Source organism: Procambarus clarkii, chromosome 45 (assembly GCF_040958095.1).
Source record: "Procambarus clarkii isolate CNS0578487 chromosome 45, FALCON_Pclarkii_2.0, whole genome shotgun sequence".
Lineage (NCBI taxonomy): Eukaryota > Metazoa > Arthropoda > Malacostraca > Decapoda > Cambaridae > Procambarus > Procambarus clarkii.
Genome location: NC_091194.1, coordinates 16,713,671 through 16,723,322, shown reverse-complemented (window position 1 = coordinate 16,723,322; position 9,652 = coordinate 16,713,671). Strand labels below are relative to the sequence as shown.

Here is a 9,652-nt window from a genome sequence, read left to right as displayed (position 1 = left end):
CGTATCTTGCAATGTATGAGCCGCCTGTACCCGAATAATATCATCATCCGAATGGATGAACCGAGTCACGAACAAGCAACAAAGCTCGCGGGCCTCCGGGTCGAATGTGTCACCTGACCCAACAGGCAGCATGATGGAGGCAAAAACAATGAGCGTCACCCTGAGACAAGAGGATAGAGGAATCCTCAAACTCACAAAAAGCGAGAGAGGACTCAGGGGTCACATCCATTGGACCCGTGCGCCCCGTGGGGTTTCCCAGGGCCCCTAGACTGGGTCTGCTAAGGGTTTACCCAGGCAGTGTATTGCTAAACAGTGCCCAAGCTACCAATCAACACTGCTAATGCTGAACCCCCCGGGACGTGTCCACTCACGAGGGCAAAGCAGAGGGTACCACCAAACACAAACAACCCTAATATAAAGGGAAAAGTAACACCAAGGCAGACCCCCACCAGGCAAAAAGAAAAGAAAAACCTCGCAAGAGGACAGCGTACCCAGAGGGAACAGAGCCAGCTGCTGTTATAGGTGAAAACTAGCTTCACAGTACCCCGTGCCCCTACCAGTGCAAAAAATACCACTTACCCAGAGGCAAATTAGGGAGGAAACCCCCCAAAACACTTGGGATACTCAATCGCCAAGCAGCAAAAAACCAACAGAGGTAGACCCAAGGTGACTTATGGAAAGTAACCCCAAGCCCCAAGGGTGGTACTTACAGGGAACTCGGGGAAAAAGACCCTAAGCAAATGCAGCCCAAGTACCTGCAAAGATTACTCCCAGCTCGCACACCACCTATGAGAAGTACTGAACCCAGACACAACACAATAAGAATCTAGAGTTAGAGCCACAACGACCAAGCCGTATCCCATCAGCCGAGGAACTAAATGGTGGATTGCCGGCGTAGGGGTCTGGCCCCCCATCCCCACCGAGGAGGGGGGAGCTGCGCAGACATGCAGCATGGCTCGTGTGACGTCATGCTTGTTTGCTCGTTTTCAATTGGTGTGAGTTCTGTCCACTCGTTTGTCTATTTTCGTTGTTTTTATCCAGAATAGGGGTTTGTTTTGTGGCGCTACCTTTCTGGGTGCCTGTCCTGGTCGATGACAGATATAGAATGCTCCAAAATCACATGTGCATTCTATGGGCCATTGCTCCTCATGCCTCTCTGAGGGGGTCAGATTCTGGCTCATGGTCCCCAGTAGGCCTAGAACTCCACTCACATCAACTGATGCCAAAGGTTAGGTCTATCCCTATTATCCTGGATAGCTCTGGCGAGCTGTAGGGGCTCCCTCCCCCCCCCCCCAACCCCCCCCCCTCCAGAAAATTAATGTAATTGAATTACAAGGTGCAGTCAAGATCTGATCCAAAAAAACAGGAATGAATGTAATGAAATGCCATTTTTTGGACGAGCCCCGGAGGCTCCCTAAAGCTATCCAAGCAGACAAATGCAATATTAGTTTGGTGTCATCAGTCACGGGAGTTCTTTGTCTTCTGGGAACCACGAGCCCGAACCTGGTTCCCTCAGAGGTGCAGAGAGCATTGGCCTATATGCACTCTACATTTAGAGTATGCCATATATGCCATTGACCGGGAAAGGCACCCAGAAAGATAGCGGCTATGCCAACGCTGCACGATAAGCTGCTACAGTATTCGGCATGAGATGCCAATCCAAAAAGAACCAAGAAAGAAACGACAAAACTACCTATATAGACACCGACACCTTCAGAGCCAAAACCCTGAAGGAAAATGAAATGGTGGAAAGACTGCCATTAAACTTCATAGTGTCACTGAGATAGAGACCGCAGGTAGAACACCATCAGAGAAGCCACCTGATCACCATACAAGTAGCGATACACCCGCGTTAGAAAAACCAGACGCGAAAAGCAGAAGAATAAGTTGAACCAGCAAGGTACCTTACTGGCCCGACCTGCTGAAAGAGGCGAAGCTGTGGAAAGACTCCGAGGTTCGGACACCGAGCAAGCAGCACCTGAAACCAAGGCTGGGCAGACCACCACGGGGCCAGGAAAAGCACCCTTCCCTAAAAGGATTCAGGCCAAGCCAGAACCCAAAGCAACAGTTAGACCGGGGGATAAAGGTACAGGAACCCCCAACTCGACCAGTCCTGCCGGAAAGCGTCTACTGCAAAGGCCTCGCAGTCGGGGAATGGCGCCACATACATTGCAAGGCGCCAAGACCGGCCAACATGAAAAGGTCCACCGTACGTCTGACAAAACCAAAGGAAGGAGGTGGCATCGACCATCCACTCCATGGAAAGGATAATTAAGTACGACAGATTGCCCAACAACACTAGCCAGCCTGGTGAGCACTGGTCACAAAGCCCCAACCAAGGGACGAGGCATCTGGGAAGGTGAAGGCACCACCAAACTCCAAAACCCAAAGAGGAAGCTGGTGACTGAGCAACCGACGTAAAGACACCTGACAGCGAACCCAGCGTTCATGAGAGGCAAAAGAGGCTGCCCCGAAGATATCAGAACAGCCTCCGATGGCACACCCCATCCAGCGGGTAAACCAGCCAAAGTCCAAGCTCCCGCACAACTACACAAGTAACTGCCGAGCGACCCGGTTCCCCTCAAAACAGCTGAAAGCAGGACTGCAATCAGACCAACACTGCAGAAGAGAGAGAGAGACATGCAATCTGCAAATCTCATACAAGGCCCAGCCAAGTCCGAACCTGAGAAGGAACTAATTGGGACTTCTACTAATTCACCAGGAACCTAGCAAGCTGACCTGGCAAGCTGGGAAAGTAGGTCTGCTATCCATGGATAGCCTGGTCTGCTAGCCATGGATAGCAGACGTTCGTGTTACAAAGGTAATACAAGTCATTCATGTATTTCAAGGTACACACCTTGTCATTCAATTACATGAATTTTTTGCATTAGATAGTAAAATTACATGGAAGGTAGCCTATCCATGGTCTGGTCTGCTATCCATGGCTAGCAGACACACAGACCGGCCGGGAGCCCACACCAAACAGCCAACAAAGGAAGCTGCCAGCCAGGAAGGCACCGGAACCTCGGTCCCATATCAGGGGAAGAGGAACTGAGCCTAAATAAGACAGGAACCAACACAAGAAACTAGGTCTCACCGGAGGCAGGTGCCAAGGGCCTGCCACCCCCCCCCTCCCCAAAGGGAATCTGGGAGGAAGAAAACCCCCGAAAAGACGAATCAGAGGAATCCCACCCAGCAAAAAAAAAAAAACCTACCCAGTGCAAGACGTACCGGGTAGCCAGCAAAACCCCCGAAGTACCTCAAGGGTAGGAACAAGTGACGAAGCGCTCAAATGGGAGAGTGACCCAAACATCCCAGGGAAGATAATCCTGCAATGCAAGGGAAGTACTAACTAGGCACCTAGGAAAGAAAGTCCTAGATGTATGCAGCTCAGCATACTAAACAACACCTGGCCATCACACCAGACACAGCTGGCAGAGCCACGAACGCAAAAGCCAGTCAGTAAAGCGAGGCCAGAGGAGATGCATTGACACCAGGCACATTAGTCTACAAACTGAGGTGGTGGGCTGCCAGCTCGCCTAAGCAGGCTCCCCCTCCCCCAAAATGGGGGATAATTGAGAGGGAGATTGCCAGCAGATACTATGCACAATGTGAATGAAAAATGGTATGAGTCTTATGTTTCCCCCCTTTTTTTTAAGATAAAAAGAGCTCCATGGCTAAAACGGCCATAATAAGGACAGAATCCTGAGGGCCGTAGGCTTGGGAACCGGATGAGCATATAGGACAAGGTCACCAAGCACAAAACCGGTGCCCAGAAAAAAATAAAGAAAACAATCCAAAGACCACAGTCTGTGAACACAAGACCGAAGTAATAATAGACAGAAGTATCACAGCCATGAACTCAACACAAGACAGTCTGGTAATAAAAGACCGGGAGACATGACCACCACCTGTAAGTCCCCAGGGAAACAGACAGGGTAGGATGTTGTAAATATAAAGAAACAAGATAGAATGTCATTCTGCAACATTAGTTTATCCTTGACCGGATTCATCAAAATTATGCACTTCAGTGGTGGCATCCGTAATAAAAAATGGATATAAAGCCATACAACACAAACCAAGAGGGTTAAAATTAAATCCCAAGAACTCTAAAACTTCCTACTTACTTGATTGAACAGACAAGACAGGGTAGGAAAAGATGGACAACTCAATACAAGTAAGACACCCATAATGGGACACAGGAGGTAACCGAGTACCCAAAGGTGCCACAGTGACAAGAAAAAGAACTTGCCCATAGTCAGAGAAAGAAGGAAAGGGAATCCAGGAGGCAGTGATGAGGTGAAGGCTGCAAACGGAGAACCGCAGGAGCTATAGAAGTGCAGGAAAGTGCACCCCAGGAGACTGATGAGGGAGAGGAAGTGTAATGACTGATATATAAAGTTTAGCTTTTGTGGTTGTTAAAGTAAATGTTTCTCTTATGTAAAATACCAGTTTGTTTTATTTGTGTTAATTTTTATGTTTCATTTGCATTTGAGCTTATGTATTAGTAAACGAGTATGAGTAAAAGTTATCAAGTCAGTGTTTGTGAGAGAAGCGTTCCTGCACTCCACGAGGGAGATGGCTGAGACTCCACACAACCAGGTTGTGTGGAGTGTGCTCGTGAGGTACTCGCCTCACTGTGTGAGATTACTGACCTCCATTTATATCCATTTGAAGAGAACTGTATTCATTAATCTGGTGAGTGAGATTTTTCCTTGTGTGTGTATTATCCCTTTTCCTGTGGTTAAATAAAAGTAATGCACACATTTCAGTCATTTCATGAGTCCCTCCAATGCAAAAATATGGTATCAGTCCCATGTGGTCATTCTTGTGTTTGAAGTGTGCATAAATGCCCATAGGTTCTACATTCCTAGTTTAATGTAATGTATCTATTTTGTAAATAAGAAAGTAATATAAGGACAGGTTTCGAGAGTTCATACTCTAGGGTATGGCTTACAAGCTTAGTGACCTTACAGCGGGCCCGAAGAGCCGAAGCACAACCCCCGCAAATACAACTAGAAGAGTGCAGCGAAACAAGTACAGTGACACCTCGGCTTATGAACCCCCCCTTTTTACGAACTTTTTGGGTTACAAGCGCAATTTCTTCGTAAAATCCGAATCGGATTACGAACTTTGCCTCGGGTAACAAAGTTTGTTGATACACGTATGACCAACCTAGCACATGGTGGCGTGGTGGCGCGGTGACCGCTCCTCAGTTTACCAGTGCCTCCTGCCTAGTGACAATCTCGCTTGAATTCTTCGTAAAGAATTTCAGTATTTTTCGGTTTTGGGGTTTTTTATACATAAAAGTTATATTATATTATATCTTGCCGAGGGTCCACAGAAAGCCAGTGGTAAGTTCAGTCCAAGAAAACACATGTGAGGATGACCATAGAGGAAAAACAAGAGATCGTTTGTAAACATGAAAATGGTACACAGGTTGTTGAACTAGCTAAGCAGTACAACAAATCTATGTCAATGATATGCAGTGTAATTGTAAGGAAAAAGGACATTATGCGTGCTAAAGTGGCAAAAGGCATATCAACAATCACGAAACAAAGAACACAAACACTGAGGAAATGTCTTCAGGGGAGGAGGAGGCAGTACAGAATGTCCCTTCCTCAACAATTAGGAAGTAGTGTAGACTGTGGGAAGAAATGCAAGTTTTGATGAAACAATTCACCCAGAGCAAGCTGTAGTAGGCTGTTGCCTAAACCTTTTTAATGACAACGTAATGCCTCACTACAGACAATTGTTACAACATAGGGAAACAAGCCTCTATGGATAGATTTTTAGTGAGGAAAAACAAACAATGAGCCACAAGCAGGTCTTATTGTTATGCAGGTAAAACATACCAGAGTACCCCAGAGAAGTCATCACTGCCTGATGTTACAATGGAAGGGGACTTCCCTTCCAAATAGTAACACCTCTCCTCCTCCCCCCCCCCTCCTCACCGTCTTCCATACGCCAACAAGAGTCATCAATAAATGTAAGCAATAACTTGTACATACTTTAAAGATTTGAGTGAATTAGGTATAAAATTTACCTTGAAGTTCATATTTTGGGGAGTGTGGAACGGATTAATTCAATTTACATTATTTCTTATGGAGAAATTCGAATCGGTTCACAAATTTTCGGGTTACGAACCGTCTCTGGGACCAGATTAAACATAAACAACAAACAGATACCACTGTACAAACTTACCCTCAGCAGTGACACGGGAAACACACATCAATCCACAAACAGTACCTCCCCACCACTTACAAAGCAGACAACCCACACCCAGAGATATGTCACCCAAAAGTGAATGACAGAGTCAGCAGGAAGAGGAGGAGCAGATGAACAAAAGGAAAACACCCCAAAAAAGCAGGTTCAAATGCCTAGTTGTCATATGTAAACATGACTTGGAGTGCCACCCTGGTGACCAAACACAGCAACGTACACAGAGCAAAATGTCTGTCAAAACAAACACCAAAACTGCTGCAAAACATCCAAGCAAAAGACGAATGTGACGAACTCGAGGTGCAGAATTCATCCCGGCAAAATGGTAAACTAATGTAGAGGAAAAGGAGGGGACGAAAACCTAGAGTCCAGAGGAAAAGTTTCAAAGAAGGTAGTCAGCTGGGTTGACCCAGAAGCCTCAGCAGAAAAATCGGGCTCAACCACCTCTGCCCACGAATTGGAAGAAGCAATCCCCGAAGCCACCTGAGCCTCATCCCAAGCTAAACCCAGCCCCAACTCCGAAACCCTCAGACATTTGGGAACTTAAAGCAGGGAAAGGAAGAGCAGAGCGAACCACCCCCCACCTGGGAAGAAAAGGGTGGACGCGAACAGAACCAAAGTCAAAGCGACCAACCCCCCAAATCCTGGTCCCCAAAACCCAAACGTGACAGCTCTGGAGCTTCCAAATTGGTGACCAGCCTGGCAAGTTGCAACAAGTTAAATCTAGTATGCAATGCAGCCACTGCCTGACTCCTGAGGTCTTCAGACAAAAAATGGGTAAACTGGAGCACAGGCGGAAAACAAATCCCGCAAGACTCCGGGTCGTAGGTGTCACCAACCCAACAGGCAGCATAACGGAAGCAGTATGGATGAATGTCTCCCTGAGTCAGAGGCAACGAACAACCTTCAACATCGTACAAGACTAGAGAGGTCTCAGAAGACACACTCATAGTAACCCCGAGCCCAATGGGGTTTTCCAGGGCCCGTAGGGGGAAGTAAGCCCTACGGGAAACCCAGGAACCGGGCTAGCCAAGAGGCTTAAACCCTGTTTATTAGCAGGCAAACTGACCACCAGTAGCAGTCGTGAAGCCTCGAGGGAAACAGAGGAGGGCCATCAACACATCCTAGACATACCTAATGAGAAGCTAGGCAGACCTCCTCCATAAACAAAATAAAAAACGATATGTATAACAAAAAAAAATAAAAACGAAGTCACACAAACAAACGAATTCGCAGCCAGAGAGAACTGTCAGCCGCCATGTGGGTAAACTGCGCCGACCACTGTGCGTCCTGCCCCACAACAAATCACTCACAACCCGGGGCAAGACGGAAAGCCCAAGACCCCCAATGGACCCCAAGGGCGAAGCGTACGCCAAGCAACGTAGCCCTCAAATGGGAGCGAGTCCCTAATGCCCCAGGGAAGAGAACCCTGAAATGCAAGGGTAGTACTTACAAGGCACCTAGGGATGATTACCCTAAACGCATGCAGCCCCGCATACAAAGAAACACCTGGCCACCACACCACACACACTGCAGGTACAGCCAAACAGGACAATATCCAGAACAGAAAAGGGAGGCCAGAGATGACCGCTGACATCATGCACATCAGTCGAGAACTGAGGTGGGGAGTCTGAGCCGGCTCCACCTACCCCCCATTTTGGGAGGAGGGCTCTAATGAGTGCGTGAGCTAGTTGGATGATGTTTTGCTTGTTTGTTTTCATTTTGGGGAGTTATTTTGCCTTGTTCAGACATAGGATGCAATTTTCACTAGCTTGTGGTTTGTTTTGTTTCGCCTATCTTTCTGGGTGCCTTCCCTCGGTTGATGGCAAATACCCAGTATGACATACTCTAAATGTAGAGTGCTCATAGGCCATTGTTCCCTGCACCTCTCTGAGGGGACCAGGGTTCTGGCTCGTGATTCCCAGTAGGCATAGAACTCCTGTGACTGATGACACCAAACTAATACAATGGAACCTCGGCTTATGAATGCCCCTATTTATGAATTTTTCAGGTTACGAGCTCAATTTCTTCGTAAAATTCTATTAGGTTTACGAGCTTTGCCTCGAGTTGCGAGATTGTTGATACACGTATGGGTCGGCCGAGCATGTGGTTCCTGGTGGAACGGGTGCCTCCCTCGTAGTGACAATCACATTTGAATTCTTTGTAAAGAATTACATTGTTTTTGAGCTTTTTTGTTTCTAAACATAAAAGTAATTATTATATACCATGCCTTGGGTCCAAAGAAAGTCAGTAGTAAGGTTCAATCTAAGAAAATACATGTAAAGATGACCACAGAGAAAAAACAAGTCTCTACGGAAAGGTTCTAGTGAGAAAAACAAGCAGTGAGCCACAACCAGATTCTAGTGGGATGCAAGCATAACGTAGGGTAGAGAGAACCGCAAAGAAGTCATCACTGCCTGATGTTATAATGGAAGGGAGGGACTATTTTCCCAAACACTAACACCTCTCCTCCTCCCCTCCTCACCATCTTCCATATGCCAAAAAGTCATCAATAAAAGTAAGCTATAACGTGTACATACTATAGTACAGCTTTCAATGTGCTTTAATATACCTACTAATCTCTCTCAAATTTTCTTACAATATACCTGTTAACATTTTATAAATTTTGCTAGAAATTACTTACTAAATATTATCTGTTAGATTAAGGACCTGCCCGAAACGCTGTGCGTACTAGTGGCTTTATAAAAATGTAAACACATCATGCTATTTACTCTCATAAACCTAATGTAACTTACATATATATACAGTACATATAAATAAATAAAAATAAATAGTATAAAATATTTATGTTTATTATGGATGAAATGTATTTTGAAGTTAATATTTTTGGGAGTGTGGAACTGATTAATTCAATTTACATTATTTCTTATGGGAAAATTTATTTTGGGTTACGAATTTATGGGTTACGAGACTTTTCTGGGAATGGATTAAATTCATAAACTGAAGGTACCACTGTATTGCACATGTCAGTTTGGATAGCTTCAGATAGCCGACAGGGCTCCCTACAGAAAAAACATTGAAACTTTAAAAAAGGTATTATGAAACAAATAAATGTACATAAATCAACTTTTTAAACTTGTTTATAGTAGACTTTTTGAAGTACAGTACATCAGGTTTTATTACATAACATTGTAAGGCTAAGATGTTAGTGTTGAATCCCATCAAGTTAAAACTACTAGCTAATACCTACCATGAAATATTTAGTACAGTACATGTTTGAACAAATTTAGAAAAATATTTCCCAGATATTAATTCAGTTATAACTCCACCAGGATAAAAAAGAAAACAACTTCAGGGGATTCCTCAATCAAGGGAAATATACAACACTCACAGCTAAATAAAAACACATTCAGAAATCTGAAATGAAGCACAATACTGTACACAGTGCACGGCCACACCATCCACACAC

The 9,652-nt window shown here is 45.4% G+C and overlaps 1 protein-coding gene across 10 annotated transcripts in view; it reads right to left on the bottom strand.

The window, feature by feature from the left end:
* Positions 1-9,652, bottom strand: part of LOC123769741 (DGAT1/2-independent enzyme synthesizing storage lipids) — an 85,502-nt gene that overhangs the window by 67,155 nt on the left and 8,695 nt on the right. The gene's annotated exons all lie outside the window — the stretch shown is intronic.